This window comes from Amyelois transitella, chromosome 26 (assembly GCF_032362555.1).
Source record: "Amyelois transitella isolate CPQ chromosome 26, ilAmyTran1.1, whole genome shotgun sequence".
NCBI lineage: Eukaryota > Metazoa > Arthropoda > Insecta > Lepidoptera > Pyralidae > Amyelois > Amyelois transitella.
Window position 1 is genome coordinate 905,916 of NC_083529.1, and position 21,796 is coordinate 927,711.

The following is a 21,796-nucleotide window of genomic DNA, read 5'->3' on the forward strand; positions in this document are numbered from 1 at the left end:
CCATTATTTCTTTACTCCTTATAGTTGTAATGTGATGTTATATAGCCTAATGCTTTCCTCGATAAATGGTTTATGCAACGCAAAATAAATTTTTCAATTCGAACCAGTAGTTAATGAGATTAGCGCGTTCAAACAAACAAACTTCAGCTTAATAATATTAGCATAGATTAAATTGATACTCAATAATATACTCAAAAACTTGTAGACCGATTTTAATGATACTTTGGCATGGAGACAGACACAACCTAGCTTACGTTTTTCTGATATTCCCAAGGGAGCAAAGCTCTATTGAAAGTTAGTATTTTATTATATTAACTAGAGGGTAATTCCCGTTCCCGCGAGAATTTCGGGAAATCTTAAGTTTCCATCCTAGTCTATAGACCTTGCGGTTTTGGTTATGCGTTGTTTCTCAAGTAAGACAGTAACGGCGGAATTTTATATTCAAATACATACATACAGTCATGTAGACAGAGCCAACAGTCTTAAAAAGACAGATAGGCCACGTTCAACTTTTTGGCTTGATGACAGAATTGAGATTCGAATAGTGACAAGTTGCTAGCCCATCGCCTATAAGAAGAATCCCAATATAATATTTATATTTCCCAGTTTATAAGCCTATCCCTTAGTCGCCTTTTACGACATCAATGGGAAAGAGAAGGAGTGGTGCTATTCTTTTTTTTTTATTGGTGCCGTGAACCACACGGCACATATTTATTTAAGACTAGCTTTTACCCGCAACTTCGCCCGCGTGACTGCGCCCGCCATCTACAAAAAAGCGACGAATACGTCTACGTACAAAATAACACAGATTTTTTTGCAAATCATTCATTAATTCATCAAATTAGCAACAAAAAAACAAACAAATTACTTATGCATCTACATATAATAACGGATATTTTTTCAGACAAACCAATGTGACACAACAACTGACCGTTTAACCCGTAATCGCTCTCGCCAATTACTAAACATAAACAGGTCGTGTCGGGCCGTAACTATAATGATAAAAATAAAGGATCACCAATTAGGGCCTCTGTTACCCGTGTGATGGGGTTATAGCACAGATTATGCACACCTGTGGTGACTAGTTTCATTGAATTGATAGTAGTGTCGTGCTGTTCCCAGCATTTTAGATATTATATTGCCACTGCTTATTTTCTCATTCACTCGTTCTCTCTTCTCTCATTCTTTCATTCACCCATTTACTAATTCACTCGTTCATTCGTTCACTCATTCACTAGTTCACGCATTCACTCGTTCACTCGTTCACACATTCACTCATTCGCTCATTCTTATAACCGTCATCATATTCATAGCCTCCTACGCTATGAATATTTCTTCTTTTCTATTCCGCAAAATCCCATTGAACACTTGTGTTGGTATAGCATGTTAATGTTAAATGTTACACATAAATAATAATTTGGTTGTCCAATTCCGTGAATACGCCTAAACCTATTACATTTACCTCACTGATTCTTAACGCATGTACACCTACATTACCATAGACATACATCTTCGTAGACCTTACATTTTCTTTGAATTAATATTCTCATATACCAGTTGCAGTTTCTCGACTTCATCTTGACATTAATCATCACCTTTATTTAAAAAAATATGTAAAAAAAAAAGTTTAAAAATATGTAAAATCACGCCAGTTTCGCGGACGAGTAGAATCAAATAAATTCAATAAAAATTGGACTAGATAAATGTGACGATTCCCTTAAGCACCTCTTACATTTTTGAGAAACAGATGAAGTGGTCATATTCCAAAGTTCATTCCTTATTCAAAGACCAATGTACGCACACTAGGTTGGCAAAGAAATGAAGATGAGCAAAGTGCCCGACCGATTTAAAATACTTAGTTGCCTCTTGCAGTATCTATATAATATTATGTCTTCGTCAAAAACCATTCGGAAGCCTCCACCGCAACCATTATGAGGGTCACAAACATTTGTCTCGCAAATGAACTCCCAAAACACAATGTATTAACTGCTTGGGAATTCTCCAAGTTCACTTTTTCATAAATACTCTTTCAGTTCTTTTGATATTGATACAAGAAAAAATAAGATGAAAATATAAATTATTTTTGGTCATTGGATAGTTAAGATCCTAAATAATAATATTATAAATGCGATAAGGGAATGTTGTGATGTGAAAGAAGATGTAGTAACAGGAAAAGAATAGGGTAATTAAGATGGTTTGGTCATGTAGAGAGAATGATCATGAAATCTATTTATTTATGTACACAAAATTAGATACAGGAGCATTTATTACAGTAATTCTAGTACAAAGGTGCTACTTATTTCAAAATAAATCTCTTCCAGTAGACCCATGAGAGGAGAGATGAATTTTGGAGCGGTATGTATCTACTTAATTAATGGTATAGGAAATGCTAATTAATCATCTTCATTCGCGCGGACGAAGCTGTGGGAAAACGCAATTACGCAACTCTATCAATCAAAAACAGCGAAAAACCTAAATCGCGCAAGCAAAGATTTCACGGATTGGAGCATAAATACAACCTCCGACACAACATCGTTGGAGCCGCGGTTCCCCAGGCGTCACCCCAGCCTGGCGGAAGATCTTCCCTTTGGTGGCGGTCGAGCCGAATCATCGCTCCCGCTAAACGCTAGTCATTCATAGGTTAAAAAAGTTAACTTAGCGAATAACGGGAAGAGAATCTGAGCTTTTTATTTGCACAGGTCGACAGTACATTATCTGTACATACATATTAAGGCAAAGGTCACTCTTTCACTCAAAATAAGTACGATGTAGCGCAAATAAATTAACTTGTGTAATGTGAGCACTAAACTGATGATAGACAATCTTGAAAAGTCTTTTAATCTACAAAAAATTATATTATTTTATTGTTAAAATTTCAATTGAATCATATTTATTTTCTTTATCCCTTGCGGGGTAGACTGAGCCAACAATTTTGAAAAGACTGTCTGGCCACGTTCAACTGTTTGGTTTAATGATAGAATTGAGATTCATATAGTGACAGGTTGCAAGGCAATCACCTATAAGAAGAATACATACATACATACATAAAATCACGCCTCTTTCCCGGAGGGGTAGGCAGAGACTACCTCTTTCCACTTGCCACGATCTCTGCATACTTCTTTCGCTTCGTCCACATTCATAACTCTCTTCATACAAGCTCGGCGGTTTCGGGTACTTTTGACCTGACCCTTTACCAGGACGTCCTTAATTTGATCAAGATACGTTCGTCTAGGTCTTCCCACTCCGACCTTTCCCTCCACACTCTCCTTGTATATCTGCTTAGTCAACCTGCTTTCATTCATCCTCTCCACATGACCGAACCATCTTAACATACCCTTTTCTATTCCTGTAACTACATCTTCTTTCACATCACAACATTCCCTTATCACGCTGTTCCTTATCCTGTCACTCAATTTCACACCCATCATACTCCTTAACGCTCTCATTTCCACTGCATTTATTCTGCTTTCATGCTTCTTTTGCCATACCCAACTTTCACTCCCATACATTAATGTCGGGACCAACACGCCCCTGTGCACAGCCAGTCGAGCCTTTTTGGATAGTTTCTGACTGCTCATAAAGGCATGCAAAGCTCCATTCACCATGTTCCCCGCGTTCACTCTCCTTTCAATATCACTATCATACTTGCCATCTGATGTAAACTTTGATCCTAGATATACAAACTCTTTCACTTGCTCCACTTTTTCTCCTCCAATCAAAATATTACATGCTGTCATTTCTTTCTCCATTTCAAAAACCAGTGTTTTAGTTTTACTTACGTTCACTTTCATTCCTTTCTCTTTTAAAGCTTCATGCATACAGTTTACCATCTCCTGTAACTCCTCCGCTGATGACGCCAGTATAACCTGATCGTCGGCATAGAGCAGACATTTGACGAGTAACTCATTCATCCTTAATCCACTTTTAGACTCTTTCAAATCTGTCAAACAGCTATCCATAAATAGGTTGAACAGCCACGGTGACGCAACACATCCTTGCCTAACGCCTTTCTCAATCTTAAACCACTCAGTGTGCGCTCCGTTTATCCTGACACAAGCACTCGAATCCTCATATAAGGATTTCAGTGCTCGTATTAAGAGACTGCTCACCCCATGCATAGAAAGTGCTGACCACAATTCATTCCTCTCAACTCTGTCATAGGCCTTTTCCAGATCTACGAATGTGCAATAGACTTTTTGACTCTTGGCCAAAAACTTTTCGGCTATGCACCGCAAGGAAAAGACCTGATCAGTACATCCCATTCCCTTTCGAAATCCCGCTTGAGCATCCCATATTTTGTCATCAGTTTCATTCCTGACTCTATTAATCAATACCTTAGCATACAATTTGCCGACGACGCTAAGCAGGCTTATACCACGATAATTTTTGCAGTCCAGCTGTGACCCTTTTCCCTTGTAAAGTGGCACGATAACAGCCTTACACCAATCTTTTGGTACTCGGCCGCTTCTCCAACACAAATTGAAAAGGCAGTACAACTGACTAGCTACTACGCCTTTTCCTGCTTTAAGCATCTCGACCGACACTCTATCACACCCAGCAGCCTTTCCCGCTTTCATACTCTTAAGTGCTTCCACAATTTCGAACACTTCAATTTCGCCTTCCATCTCATTCTCTTTTTCTTCGCTATAGCAGAAATCTTTCTTATTTCCTTCCTTTTTTTCAAATAAACGATATAAGAAGAATACCAATTTTATATGAAAGACTAGCTGTGTCCGCGACTTCATCCGCGTGAAATAGTTATTTTGGTTAGCATTGAAGCCCTCAAGGATGAATAATTTACCCCTTTTTTTCACATTTTGCATTATTTCTTCGTTCCTTATAATTGCAGCATGATGTTATATAGCCTAAAGCCTCGATAAATGGTCTATTCAACACAGAAAGAATTTTTCAAGTCGAACCAATAGTTCCTGAGGTTAGCGCGTTCAAACAAACTCTTCAGCTTTATAATATTAGTTTAGATATGGAGCGATCCTATTCTTTTTTCTGTTGGTGCCGGTAACCACACGGCATATCTCTATCCTTGTCGCTCTTTTTTTACTGTCTCAAACGCATTGTAATGTACGTAATGCCACGTAAAAAAGTCGTGGCTTAAAATCAGTGTTGAACGAAAAAATGAAAATGAAATAACAAATTGTCTCAATAAATTACTTTTGCTAACCATAGTAACGACAAAGAAGAAACATTGTTTATTTTACAAATGTATTTTTTTGATTAAAAGAACTCTTAAGGTTTTTTTTTCGACTTCATTTCACTACTCCGACTTTGAGACTCGCTCTAGGCATACCATTTATTTATACTTGTTTCATCAAAACAAACTGAAAATTATAATATAAATATATATATAATAACGTCTATATCCCTTGCGGGGAAGACGGAGCTGTAATAGGCGACTAAGGGATAGGCTTATGATTATGGGATTTTTCTTGTAGGCGATGGTCTAGCAACCTGTCACTATTTGAATCTCAATTCCATCAAAAAGCCAAACAGCTGAACGTGGCCTCTCAGTCTTTTCAAGACTGTTGGCTCTGTCTACCCCGTGATGGATATAGACGTGATGATATATATGTATGTATGTAAGAAAAGAAAAGTATTTTCCTAACGATGCGGGTCAAAATATAACCATTTCACATTAAACCCAATGTTGCCAACTTTCCTTCATTAGTATGCGTTTCTCATTCTACCCACATCTGGATACAACCGCCATAACCCAAAAGGACCTATATCAATACTACATACAAGCCAAAACGCACTTTATCTGTTTCTATATAAGGCATATTTTACGTCAATAAATTGGTATACTTCTGACTTTATTCTTATTAGGATATCTTTAAGAATAACAACGAAAGCCAATTAGATAATACGAGCTGTTTCAACCCTTAGTAACTCAATTTTAGGGTTTATTTTCCATTGTCTGATTGGATCACTTGAGACTATTATTGCAGGACATTCTGGACGCCATTACCGAAATTCCCATTCTATTTGCACTGAGAATTAATTTTCTTTGGGCCTCGTAATTCGGAAGGCGCTAAACAAAAATAATTGTTTACAAATCTACTTAATGAAATCCTCAGTCTTAATTAAAGCATGCAATTATTTTGAAGTGCTCAGAATTGTTATGGGAAATCCTACGGTTTACGATAATAGATGGCGCTGTAGCCTTCAATATGAAATAACGCGAAATTGTCCCAACATTTTAACGCGAAATTGTTAACGGCTGTCAGCCTTTCAAGACTGCTGGCTCTGTCTGCCCGTAAGAGATATAGACGTGATTATGTGACTGATTACCGCAACTAATATTACAAACGTGAAAATTTGTTTGTTTGTCGTTTCTTCATGCGTTATGTACTGAATCAATTTTTTTTAAATTTTGCGTCCTACACATAGTTAAGAATTTGGTGAAGGACATACCTAGGGCATATTAAATACCGCTAAAAACTATAGTTCCCGTGGGATTTGCAAAAATCCTGTATTTTTTTTTTTGTAATTAGAGTATCTACTTAATTACAAATATATGGTGTACGTTGTAAATATGTAAATAATTTAATATTTTACGCGGGTAGATGGCACTTAAAAACTCGCGCGAGCGAGGCTCTGGCCAAAAACTAAGCAAATAATAAATAAAATTAGTAGACTTTTAAATATTATTGCTAAAAAAATACTTACATTATTTTTTTTTATAAAAATTTATAAAGAATATCTAATATTTTTAGTTTGTAATTTAGAACAGTTTTTTTTATTATCAATTAATATTAGTTGTATTTTAATAATAGGTATTGATTACAAATGTCATTTTCTTAGTTCATAAATTTTTACCTCAAAAACAAAAGAATATTCACAATATTGTTTGAAACCAGTCTGCTATATCTACTATATATTATAGCTTATACTGACCACAACCCTATCCCAAAGATAACGATCTCGTCCCACACTGACCCGTTCGATAAGCAATCAATGCACGCAGCTATAACTAGATGAACAAACAAACAGATATACCTACAGCTTCAGGTGACCAGGGAATTGATTAGAATAGAATAGATTTATTTTTCAAAATTGGATACAAGGTATCACTTATTGACGTCACATCACTTAAATCTAATTATAACTACTACCGCCTCCAAAGCGCATGTGTAGAAGAAGCGGCGGAACAAACTACACTGCAGCATTTTCATCGGACGTCAAGTGAGTAAATTAGTAGATAGTGTTCTATTAATTTTAATAGATTTTAAAAAACGTGAACAAAACTATTATTTTTGGACACAATGAATTTGAACTTATTACTTTGTAACCACAGATTTTACAACATGACTTTGGATAGTTGTGAAGTTGACGTTGTTGAAGAAAATGCTGCAGTGCAGTTTGTTACTGCTTCTTTGGAAGCGGCAGTTAGCTCAGTTTTTAGTAATTATTGACGTCAACCAATGTTGTTAAACAAAAAGATATGACAATTATTAAGTAACTAGAGGCCGCCCGCGACTTCGTCCGCGTGGAATCAATCCCGAGGGAACTCCGGGATAAAAAGTACATTTATGTCAATCTGAGTCTTCAGCTACCTACATACCAAATTTCATCATAATCAGTTCAGTAGTTTTTGCGTGAAATAGTAACAAACATCCATACTGACATCCTGACACTCACAAACTTTCGCATTTATAATATTAGTAGGATGTTTCAAATTATGATTTCAAAAGCATAACCCATATTTAGTAAAACGATTCCAACATTATATAAATAATAAATCATGAAAATCCGGGCAACCCACTACACTACTTATTTACAAATATTTATTGCAAATGACCTGTTTCCATGTAAAACCCTTTGACATTTCTGCCTTACCCTTCTCAAGGGGCGTTTCGAATGAACTTACACTATAATACTTGACCATACAATTCATTTTAATTTGGCTGGTATTTCAGTTAAGACGTTTTACTTCATGACGTAAGAAATGTGATATTTTTTTCATACATATGATTGATCACGGCCTATAAATGGCTTAAACATACTCCTAAATATAATTGTGTGGAAAATTCACGAAGCATTTTAGATCTGACTATTTAGATTTTTTTATTAAAGTACTCTACTAAATTTTAATTGTCCATTGGTTTAGGTACTAATAAAGGTTACATACATACCTACAATCACGTCAATATCCCTTGCGGGGCAGGCAGACTCAACAGTCTTGAACAGACTGATAGGCCACGTTCAGCTGCTTAGCTTAGTCATAGAATTGAGATTCAAATAGTGACAGGTTGTTAGCGCATCGCTTAAAAGAAGAATCACAAGTTTATAAGCCTATCCCTTAGTCGCCTTTTACGACATCCATGGGAACGAGATCGAGTGGTTCTATTCTTTTTTTTATATGTATTAAGATTGTTTGTTCTAGTGTGTAAATAAATGACATACATATACACATATATATAATATATATGCTCCGTATTTCCATTATACATTTACCATTATCAGTCCACTGCATTCCTTAATTTTTTTATTATAGTTACCTGAAACAAGGAAATATATTTGTATATTAAAGATCAACAGTTAAGAATATAAGGTCGAGTAATACATTCGCATTTATAATATTATGAGGATTAAAAAGCTCATAAAATGCCAAGAACCGCACGGCACCATTTGTACCGTCGAAAATTATAGCTATTTATTGCATAAACATGCAAAATCATGAACAATACATAATTTTCTCTATGCAAAATTTATATTACCAACGTTTACTAACAAAAAAACCGTTTAACAGTCGGCAAATCTTAAAGACACAAATGCATTTACAATTTTCACACCTTGAGCAAACTAGGCGGAATAAACAAACATACTTGAACCTTAAAATTTTCTAACAATAAACTCTAATCACTTGCAATAAGGGTATTTTGATTGCATGTTAATTTTTACGAATCGTTTCATATTTAGAATTGTTTGAACTAAAATACAAATAATAATGAGCAGTATTTTTATGTTATTAATGTCAAATTTAGTATGACAGTCTTGATTTTGAATTTATGAGTATGATTGGTTTAGAGTGTTAGATCAACATTTGTAGAGTGCCCAGAAATTAAGTTCAGATCAGAATCAAGAAGTAAAAATCAGAATCTCAAGTTTGAAAGCCTATCCCTTAGTCGCCTTTTACGACATCCTTTTTTGCCACCACACGGCACTATATAATAAGTATGTCTTCCTCCGACGGCGGCTGTCTAGCCTTAAAGTATCTATTGCACACTCTATATAGTCCTTATAATCACTCTATGTCCACATTATAGAATCATGCAGTTGAACAAGCAATATTGACGTATCTACAGCATGGGAGTAAACGTTAGCTCAGGTGAACTCTTCTGTGTGAAAATTTGCTGACAGGTTATTGCGTGATAATTTCTTTCGTTAACCCACTTCATAAAAAAGATGTACTCATCAATATCTTAGTGTTAGTTCCGCGGTTGCGTCCTTACCATTCCGGAGAGGCGCTCGAGTCGCGTCTTTGACTATGATTGGGTGAGTCAGGTTTTTGCACGAAGCGAACTTCCGTCTGACCTCTTCAACCTTTGCAGGGGAATACATACATGTGGTCACGTTTATATCCCTTGAGGGGTAGACAGAGCCAACAGTCCTGAAAAGACTGATAGGCCACGCTCAGCTATTTGGCTTAATGATAGAATTGAGATTCAAATAGTGACAGGTTGCTAGCCAATCGCCTCAAAAAGAATCCCAAGTTTGTAAGCCTATCCCTTAGTCGCCTTTTACGACATCCATGGGAAAGAGATGGAGTGGTCCTATTCTTTTTTGTACTGGTGCCGGGAACCACGCGGCATACTTTGCAGGGGAACCTAACACATATTGGATCATGATAAAAACTGCACTAGTTAAATGTGCCTGCCTATCTCTTAGTCGCCTTTTACACATCCATTGGAGAGGCTTTCAGTCTTTTCAAGACTATAGAAACTTGGGTTTCATTCTTAGACGATGGACTAGCAACCTTTTACTATTTGCATCTTAATTTCATCACAGCGTGGTGTTCCTGCCCTTTGAAAATTGTTAACTCTGACTACCCCGTAAGAGATAAAGACGTGATTGTATGTGTGTATGGGAAAAAGATGGAGCGATCTTATTGTGAAGTGCCAAGAACCAGACAGCACATTGCTTTTTCAAGATTGTTAACTCTGACTACCCCGTAAGAGATAAAGACGTGATTGTATGTGTGTATGGGAAAACGATGGAGTGATCCTATTGTGAAGTGCCAAGAACCTAACAGCACATTGCTTTTTCAAGATTGTTAACTCTGACTACCCCGTAAGAGATAAAGACGTGATTGTATGTATGTATGGGTAAAAGATGGAGTGATCTATTAGAACCAGACAGCACATTGACCTTACATTAGTTATATCAGTGCTAACTGGACCAATGAAAACAGGAAGGATTTGCTTATTAGCGATATATGTGTAATCGACTGAATTGATAGGATGTTCGCATTTAGTAGCTATAGACGTGATTAACTTAACGCGTCTGATTCGGTGATTTAACTGTTTTAAAATACAATACTTACGTAATCACGTTTATATCCGTTGCGGGGTGAAAGAGCCAACAGTCTTGACAAGACTGACAGGCCCCGTTCAACTATTTGGCGTGATGATAGAAATAAGATTCAAATATAATATACTAGAGGCCGCCCGCGACTTCGTCCGCATGGAAACCCTATCAATCCCGCGGGAACTCTGGGATAAAAAGTAGCCTATGTGTTATTCTGGGTCTTCAGCTACCTACATACCAAATTTCATGGTAATCGGTTCAGTAGTTTTTGCGTAAAAGAGTAACAAACATCCATACATCCATACAAACTTTCGCCTTTATAATAGTAGTAGGATATAACTAGCTGTCCCGGCAAACGTTGCTTTGCCATAAAAATATTTTTTAAGTAATTTCTAGATAAAAAAATGTTAAGGGTGGACAACTTACCCTTAAGGGGTATGAAAATGTTGGCCGATTCTCAGACCTACTCAATATACTCACAAAATTTCATGAGAATCGGTCAAGCCGTTTCGGAGAAGTACAGGAACGAATATTGTGACACGAGAATTTTATATAAAAGATTTTCTTGTATTTTAATCAAATAAATCAAAAAGTTAACGTTACAACACACAGCAAAACTAAAATGCATAAATTACTTGCTTTCAAACGGTCGTCACATAGATGCTGAAGACAAAATGTCTTGCAAACGATTCAAACTTTTGTCACGTGTAGTCGTGATAAGGCAGTATTCACATGGGCGTCCGAAATGCGGGGGTAACGAACCCAGATACAATTGCAGACGGGCGGTTTTTTCAAGAAACGATGTTAAATATAAAAAAAAATATATACGGGACAAATTACACAGTTTGAGTTAGCCTCGAAGTAAGTTCGAGACTTGTGTTACGAGATACTAACTCAACGATACTATATTTTATAATAAATACTTATATAGATAAACATCCAAGACCCAGGCCGATCAGAAAAAGTTCTTTTCACATCATGCCCTGGCCGGGATTTGAACCCGGGACCTCCGGTGTCACAGACAAGCGTACTACCGCTGCGCCACAGAGGCCGTCCAAGTTATAGTTGTAATAAGCTTTGGCGCGCAGTTTTTTTTTTCTGGACACATGATACCTTTGGTAAAGACGAACCTCGGTCCTAAACAGAGTGATGAAGATGTAACCAGGACTAGTCGTAGTCCAACTAACCCAAGTTTCTCTTACTTGGGTTGTTGACCACATACACATACCTATATGTGATAAATTTTATTTTGTGTACTAATGTTTGAACTAACATTCTTCTTCAGATACAGACAGGTCAGATAGGAGTCGCTTTGTGTAAAAACTGTACCAGATATATGGATATGAAACTGGATTTAACATTAAGAAAAGTGCCGTGTGGTCCCCGGCACCAACAGAAAAAAGAATAGGACCACTCCGTATCTTTCCCATGGATGTCGTAAAAGGCGACTAAGGGACAGGCTTATAAACTTGGGATTCTTCTTTTAAGCGATGGGCTAGCAATCTGTCACTATTTGAATCTCAATTCTTTCATCAAGCCAAATAGCTGAACGTGGCCTATCTCTAGCTCTGTCTACCCCGCAAGTCGTGACTGCACGTAGTATATAGATATGATCTTTTCTTTCTCAGCGTTTAAACCGCCGCGTTTGAACGCTCGTCTGCTCGAACATAACGAGCGAAATGTTTGTCAAGTTATCCGGAATGACAAATGTTTGGTGTCGATAGAAAGAAAACGTTTGTGCTTTTGTTAAGAAATCCACTTGCGATAATCGGAAAAACATACAGACATACATACGTACATACATACAATGACTCGACTCGATTGCTAGTTTAAGGTTAGTGAAAACCTCGTAACCTGCACATCCCCCTAACCATTTTTTTTGCCAGAACATATTGAAGTAAGAAAATAGTTAATTTATTCGAAATCATACACTGGTTTTCAGAAATTCCCACGGGAACAGAAAAGTGGAAATTAAGTTTAACGCGATTGGAGTTGCAATAATAAATTAGTAGTCTCAAAATTTTCAAAAATTTGTGATTTACGAATTTCAGAATGTCTTAAAAAACGGAGATATTAGGAGTACACGTAATCGTCGAATATGCATGAAAAGAGTAATGAGTGTGGAGGAAGCGGGAGAGGTCTGTAAGAGTCGTAGCAAGTGGAAATCCATAGTCTCTGCCTACCCCAATGGGACACAAGCGTGATGGTAGGATGTACGTTTTCATCTGTTACGATTTTTTTTTAAATTTTCACGGCATTGAAGTCCCGTACAAAAGATTATCTCATACAAATAAGAACATCCGGTGTTTAAAAAGAATGTAGTAAGTCAATAATAGTTAAAGTTAAGTGTGAAATTACTTCAAACATAATTAAGTATAATGTTTCCTGTAATGTAAATGAGAACAAACCGGTAGCTTAATGATGACACTGACGTACACACGTCTTTTTCTCTTACGGGCTAGACAGAGTCAATAGTATTAACTGTAGATATGGCGATGAAAATGAAAGGATCACATAATGTTCAATACTCAAACGTTACGTCTATATCCCTTGCGGAACAGACAGAGTCAAAAACCCTGAAAAGAGTTGAATGGCTTCATGATGGAATTGAGATTCAAATAGTGACAGGTTGCTAGTCCACCGCCTACCAGGGAAATGCCATGTTTAGCCTATCCCTTACTCGCCATTTACGACACCTTTTCTCTCTCCACTTGTACCGATTTTTCAGTCCATTGCCTCGCATTTTTTTATTGATAATAATAACACCTACCTTCTCGACAAAATTAAATATACCATCACCTCAAATGTAATATATTAATAAAACTAACGTCGAGATAACCTCTCTAAATAAGTTAGCTTATCTTTGGCCCGCAGGGGTGTCATAGACTAACAAAATAGTTTAATGTGGACTGTCAAAGAGATAAATTTTGTAGCAACTTATACTTTTCAACAATCATAAAAACAGATTAAAGGACACAAATGATATAAAGACAGACTTTATTTGGCTAGCTAGGACAAAAACGATAGAAACTAGTTTGCACAAAATGGCCATCAGAATCCTACTAATATTATAAATGCGAAAGTTAGTGAGTATATCAGGATGTTAGTATGGATGTTTGTTACTCTTTCACGCAAAAACTACTAAACCGATTACGATGTTTGGTATGTAGGTAGCTGAAGACCCAGAATAACATATAGGCAACTTTTTATCCCGGAGTTCCTGGGGAATTGATAGGGTTTCGATGCGGACGAAGTCGCGGGTGGCCTCTAGTATATAATAATTAAACTGGAATTATTACGAGTAAAAACGATGTTTCGTGCGTGTAAAAAAGTTCTCAAATAATAAAAAATCAATAACTGAATTTGTTTATTTATATACCTAGAGAATTTTATTTTGATAAGTTAAATAGTGCTTGATTTATACAAAGTTTAATTCTTTATGAATTAGGTATATAACTTTTTTCATCACAATCAATAAATCTCCCGCAATCTAATGCTGCCGTGTAGTTTGTTCCGCCGCTTCTTCTACACACGCGCTTTGGAAGCGGTAGTAAATATTATTAGATTTAAGTGACGTGACGTCCATAAGTGACACCTTGTATCCAATTTTGAAAATAAATCTATTCTATTCTATTATGCCGGGTAATTTACCTAAGTGGCCATTCTATACAAATAATCATTGTCTTTAAAACCAAACGGCGCCCGGTGTCAAATTAAACAAATCCCGTTGGAGTTACGACAATATTTGTATTTGTATAACTCACCCCACATGAACTATGAAAAACATACATACATACAAACGTAGCTTTTGTAAATGTAGTGGATAATCTTGCATGTTAGCTAGATCTTAAATTATATGATTAGTGGGGTTTGGTGTCAACTCGTCCACAGGGAACTGGTCTCAGCCTCACATATGTATGTTAGTCACGTCTTAACCTCTACGGTGTAGACAGAGCCCACAATCTTAAAAAGACTGGAAGGCCACGGTCAACTTAGAACTTAGAACGGCTTAATGATAGAATAGAAATTCACATAGTGGCAGGTTGCTAGTCCATTGCCTCAACACTTCGTTCGCTTCATTTTTGTTTTGTCGAAGAGTTTGTTTGTTTGTTTGAACGCGCTTATCTCAGGAACTACTGGTTCGAATTGAAAAAAAATGTTTGCATTGAATACCTAGACCTTTTATCAAGGAAGGCTTTAGGCTATATAACATCACAGCATAATCATCAGCAAAGAAATAATGGAAAATGTGAAAAAACGGGGAAAACAATTCATCCTTGAGGACTTCAATGATGCCCAAAATAACTATTCCACGCGGACAAAGTCGCGGGCACAGCTAGTTCTCTTCATAAAAGCTCAGGTTTCAGGCACTCCTGACCCAACATTTTGCTTGAATTTTTCATTATACCTACCCATTTTGAATGACAGGGGCTAGATTACATACATACATATAATCACGTCTATATCCCTTGCGGGGTAGACAAAGCCAACAGTCTTGAAAAGGCTGAATGGCCACGTTCAGAATAGAATTGACATTCAAATAGCGACAAGTTGCTAGCCCATCGCCTATCCCAAGATTGTAAGCCTATCCCTTAGTCGCTTTTGACGACATCCATGGGAAAGAGATGGAGTGGTCTTATTCTTTTTTGCATTGGTGCCGGGAACCACACGGCACGGCTAGATTAAATTGAGTGTTAATATCGTACTATTAAAAAGTGCATTTGCCGTGGTAATTTTCCTTGGCATTCTGTTATCGACAGGTCAGTTGCATTTTTAATTTCCACTGGCTCATTTTTAGGGTTCCTTGGTCAGCAAGAAACCCCTATTAGTTTCATTTTGTCTGCCTGTCCAGTCGCAATATAGCTGTTGGTACGAAATATATATTTATTATATATACTAGCTGTGCCCGCGACTTCGTCCTGGTGGAATAGTTATTTTGGGTATCATTGAAACCTCAAGGATGAATAAGTTTTTCCTTTTTTTTCACATTTTCCTTTATTTCTTTGCTCCTAACAGTTGCAGCGTGATGTTATATAGCCTAAAGCCTTCCTCTATAAATGGTCTATTCAACGAAAAATAATTTTTCTATTCGAACCAGTAGTTCCTGAGATTAGTGCGTTCAAACAAACAAACTCTTCAGCTTTATAATATTGGTATCAGTTTGCACACGCCGAATAGGGAGCGGTAGAGCATCCCAAAGACGAATATCTTGGACCGTAAAAGATTTAGCGTAAAATGAATGAATGAATGAAATAGTATTTATTTAAGTAACCAGAACTCATAATATGTTAGTAAACTTAAAGCTATGTTAGTACTAATAGTAATTAATTAAATTTATAAAATTACAGTAATAAAATTCATAAAATTATATTAATAAAGTTCATAAATGTCATTAATATAATTTTATTGTTCAGCCCATTTCTATGCTTTTGTATTTGAATAAAAAACTCCCAATTTTTTTGGTCAGCGCTGTAAAAAATCTCGTTACCACAAAACCACAAACGTTACAATGTGACGTCATAAATCAGAAAGTTCCCGAAATTTCTTTATGCCTAATTCGCTCTGAACAAATGAAGCAATTTCCATTGAAACATTAAAACTATTCGCATAAAAACAGTCATAAATTGTTGGAAATCTCGCAAACAATTTTCAACTTACAGTCATCCATCATAAGGGCTGGATTTGTTGAGAAAAAAATGTGGTAAATCGTGAATTGGACCAAGCCAATGGTTCCGTGCATACTTCGTGTGATTTTAAATAATTAATTCGAACATATGACGTTGGCTTTTCAGCCTTGTCGAGATTATTGGTTCTGCCTACCCATACGACCCGACATCCATTCCAGAATCCAAAATTGTACAATATATATAATTATATATTATATTATTGGCCAGGCATAAGAGCTGTACAACAAAAAAAAGTTTCATTTAAATCCGTACAGAAGTTCCGAAGATTAGCGTGTACAAACAAAAACACAAAGAGACAGACCTCAATGTGCAGACAATATTTTTTTACTGTTTTATTATATGTATTGATTGATGATGATAGTTTAGATTTGTAGGGATGATGTTTCCTTTCTGCTATAAATAAAACTGCTGGGCTTCCAATTACATAGTCACTCATAGGCCACCTTCAGCTGTTTACCTTTGATAGAATTGAGATTCAACTAATAACAGGTTGCTAGCCCATCGTCTAAAAGAAGAATCCCAAGTTTATAAACCCTTACCATTAGTCGTCTTTCAAACCATAAGAAAGAGATGGAGTGGTCCTTTTATTTTTATACAGATGCCGGTAACCGCACGGCACTATAAAATATTCTATTCTCGTATCGCGATTCCTAAAATTTCAACATTACTTCTTACACGTTCCCTGTAAAACAATCATTCCCTCATTAGTCAGTAAGGTTTTTGTACGGAATTCGGGAACCCAGAAAAGGTGTTCCCTACAAAGTTAGCACACAAATCCCTATGGTTAATCGACAATGGTAAGTCGGTCGGTTCGCTCATGTATAATGGAATGAGATTTACTTATTTTTTGAGGTTTTCCTCAACTTGATACATTACAAATGAGATAACGTGCATTTTTTTTTTCGTTATACTGGGTGAATATTTTATAATGGAGCCGTGTGGTTCTAGGTAATTGAGGGATATGCTTATAAACTTGGGATTCTTCTTTTAGGCGATGGGCTAGCAACCTGTCACTATTTGAATCTCAATTTTATAATTAATGATAAAATTGAGATGAAAGAAAGCTTATCAGCTGAACGTAGCCTATCAGTCTTTCAAGACTGCTGCCTCGATCACCTTCCTCAACGAATAAAAATTCACCTTAATTCATTCATTCACAAAATCACGTCTATCTCCCTTGCGGGGTAGACGGATCCAGTCATGAAAAGACTGAATGCAGGAGGCAATGCGAATGTTCTATCTCTTAGTCGCTTCCTACGACGAAATATGTATGTAGTACTTTGTCAGTAATTAACCGACCAAGTTCGTGGGTCAAATAGGTATAAAATAACTTAAAAAGGAAGTGAAATCAAGACGGGAATTCCAGGAAATTCTTAATCTACCGTAGTAGGTACGGGGAACTTTTTTTAATACTAAGCATACCTATAAGCGTTAATCTCTCGCAAGCATTACATAAGGCTATGCTTTCATTAAAAGGTTTTATTTTACGGAATAGCTTATTAATAGCAGGTGTTGCCGTGTGGTTAGAATTGGGCCACTACATATATTTCCCATGGTTGTCGTAAAAGGCGACTAAGGGATAGGCTTAAAAACTTGAGATTCCTCTTGTTGGCGATAGGTTAGCAAGCTCTCGCTATTTGAATCTCAATGCCATCATTCAAGACTATTGGCTCTGTCTACACCACAACGAATAAAGACGTGTGTGAATATGTATGTACATACACCCCTGAAATATTTTAATTGAAAAATCTCAAGTTTTAACGCTAACTTCTAAAGTAGTAAATTGAAATAGTTAGTACGGTTAATAAATCTAATGAGGCAGATTTAAGGAGGCGTCCCGAACTATCCCGGTGGCCGAGCGGGAGTGGATTCCGAAATTTACAGGATTTTATATTTTTAAAGTCTATATATCTTGGGCTATCGGAGCTCGCCGGATGATATATTATTTTGATAAGTCTCTCCGAAGTTACCTAGTGAGTGAAAATTCTTTTTGAGAATGAAATTGAGTTAGTATTACTCCAATATTTTAAGAGCGCGTGTTGAATTATTTAATTGCATTGCTAAAATCAATCACTCAGTTGCCTAAGTCATAATGCAATACAGCCGCCATCTTGTCTCGTTCGTTCCTGTACCTCGTCTAATGTCGTAAAAGGCGACTAAGGGATAGGCTTATAAACTTTGGACTCATCTTGTATGTGATGGACTTGAAACCTGTCATTATTTGAATCTCAATTTTATCATTAAGCCAAACAGCTAAACGTGGCCTATCTGTCTTCGAGTCTGTTGGCTCTATCTAACCCGCAAGGGATATAGACGTGACTATATGTATGTATGTAATATTGTAATTATTAAAGTTTTAAAATACATACATACACAAGTTTTAAAATATTAATGTTATCATATTCCTAAGAGATAAAACGTTGATTACTTTTCACATCTGAAAATAATCCAGTTTCTCATTATGCCGGCGTCCGAAAAAACGAATATTAGGTATTATATCTACTGTGTTGTGTTTACTGAAATAACTTGTGGTCTAAGATAAGAGCGATTTTAAATGTGACAGTAAAAGGAAAAATATAATAGATATTATTTGGATATCTCTCTCTGCCTATCGCAATGGGAAACATATTAAACGTATTCAATTTCCTCAAATATATATACATAACGTGTACTTTTTTAAATATTAAAAAATACAATCACATGGTATATTTTGCTCTTGAATTCGTCTGACGATCGTCACTTTTTTATTTTCGTTCCTTTTCGTAATGTCTCTTTTTTGTGGCCAACAACATAACAACAAACATAAGAAGGATGTTACCAAAAAGTATGACAATAATCATAGGTACATATATATCGTATAATTTTTTATTCAGTCATGCGCCTTTGACTTGGACCACAGACAAAATTAGCTTCTACACATTTCACGTAATGAGAACAGCTAAAACATTTTGTAGGTACTATTACTTCTGACGAAGACCACTAACATTTATATATATAAGTTTGTTATAATGAGCCTTCGTACATTCATGCCGTGTGGTTCCCGGCACCAATAGAAAAAAGAATAGGTCCACTCCATCTCATTCCCAATGGATGTCGTAAAAGGTGACTAAGGAACGGGCTCGAAATTATTTTAGGACTATTTTTCATACATACATATAATCACGTCTAAATCCCTTGCGGGGTAGACAGAGCCAACATTCTTAAAAATACTGATTGGCCACATTGGATAGATTTGAGATTCAAATAGTGACAGTAGTTGCTAGCCCATGGCCTAAAAGAAGAATCACAAGTTTTAAGCTTATCCCTTAGTCTTCTTGATTGACTTTTACAATTTGCACTGGAAGAGGAGCAGCTGGCAAACGCTTTGTCTTTATCGATACCAGGCCAGCTCTATACGCCTTCGTAACGGGGTAGTCAGAGCCAGTAAGTTTCAAAATTACGCAAATGCCATAATCAAAAAAAAAAAGAGATAGAAAAAACTATATCAAGCTCTAATCCCAATTTCCTCAAGATAAACTTTTATCCAATAAATCTTTCTCATAAGTTTCGGAGATAAGCGCATGATTGACATAAGTTTTTTTAATCCGGAAGTGACGTGACATAATAATTCACACGGTTAATTCACGTGGTTCACGTGATTAGTATTTTTCTCACAATGTATGTGGTCTGCGTAGAAAGGATTTAGAAGTAAGGCTTCACCCACGCTTAATTAGATAAATCGATATTTTTGTTTGCTAAAGGTTCTAAAAAACATACATATATTCACGTCTATATCCCATGCGGGGTAGACAGAGCCTTGAAAAGACTGATTGGCCACGTTCAGCTGTTTGGCTTAATAATAGAATTGTGATTCGAATAGTGACAGGTTGCTAGCCCATCGCCTAAATGAAGAATCTCAAGTTTATAGCCTATCCCTTAATCGCCGTTTACGACATCCATGGAACTGAGAGGGAGTGGTCCTATTCTTTTCTTTATTGGTTACGGGAAACACACGGCACAAAAAAAAATCTTTAGCGCTTGTTTTAAGCAAACTTTTTTAGGCGATGGGCTAGCAACCTGTAACTAATTGAATCTCGATTCTATCATTAAGCCAAATAGCTGAACGTGGCCATTCAGTCTTTTCAAGACTGTTGGATCTGTCTACCCCGCAAGGGATATATATATATACGTGACCATATGTTTGTATGTATGAAACGTGACGGCGGTAGTGTTTCGCGCGATATTTCCGTTTTTTTGTATATATATTTTTTTTTTTCATAAGTATTTGCAATTCTGTTTTTGTCAATAAATTAATTCATTCATTTTTCGCCGACCCGCTGTGTTTAGTTTTCTGTAATTTGTAAAGTTTCAATTAATAACTTAAAAAATATTATCGCCAAATACACACTTTGAGAGGATTTCCCGAAACTCCCATGAGCATAGAAATCAAGGAAGCTGGATAGCTTACTCTAAATTATTCCAACTTTATAAATACCTATAACAAAACAAATCATTCAATCAGCGTGCAGAGTGAAATAGACCATACATAATCTTTTACAATCCAAAGACAAATTAAACAAAAAAAAGTTAACTAGTCAACTTCTTAACACCGTATGGTAATTACAGAGGAAGTAACCTATTTTAAGTAAATAATGAGTATACACCTACGGAATTCCTGAGGTTCGGTGGTTCAGATCGTATCAAGACTAACAGATACACTTGATATTGTTTTAATTAAACAGAATTCGACCGAGGGTGATAGAAAATGTTTACGATCAGATTGGGTTCCGTAGGTATATTTTCTTTAACATTTTGAAATAATAAATTGAACCTAGAGGAAGAGTCTAGAGAATCAATTTAATTTTTTTAATGAGAAATATGTATTGTATCAAAATTCCAACTACCATTCTAATTATACATTGTGCCGTATGGTTCCCGACACTAATTGTAAAAAGAATAGGACTACTCCACCTCTTTCCCATGGATATCGTAAAAGGCGACTTAGGGATAGGCTTATAAAGTTGGGATTCTTCTTTTAGGCGATTGGCTAGGAATCTGTCACTATTTGAAACTCAATTCTATCATTAAGCCAAACAGCTGAACGTGGCCTTACAGTCTTTTCAAGACTTTTGGCTCCATCTACTCCGCGAGGGAAAAAGACGTAATTATATGTATGTATGTACGTCTTTGAAGTCAGTACCCGAATCAGGGATTTTTACATGCCACGGATTAAAGTCATCGATCAATTATTTCACGAGGGAACCCCAATAAATGCGTAGGAGTGGCTAGTTGTTTCTCGTTTTAGAATTTAATCCTTTGCTCGCCTCGTTTAACACGTACAGATTGGTATCAGGTATTTCATTCATACTATTTATGTACTTTGATACAAACATGGTTTTTTAACTAGAAAAAGTTTTAACGAAAAAATAGTGACCTATAGTCATTTCGAGAGCTTCTGAAATCAAAAATGTGTATTCATTGAAGACTTGATTGTACTTACTTATACACATAGCACGTCTTAATCGCTAACGGGTAGACAGAGCCAACAGTATATTGGTAGATTGGAAGGCGCTCTTCAGCTAAAT

At 36.3% G+C, this 21,796-nt stretch overlaps 1 protein-coding gene across 1 annotated transcript in view; it reads right to left on the reverse strand.

The window, feature by feature from the left end:
- LOC106131721 (protein madd-4) overlaps positions 1-21,796 on the reverse strand; it is a 319,633-nt gene that overhangs the window by 206,045 nt on the left and 91,792 nt on the right. The gene's annotated exons all lie outside the window — the stretch shown is intronic.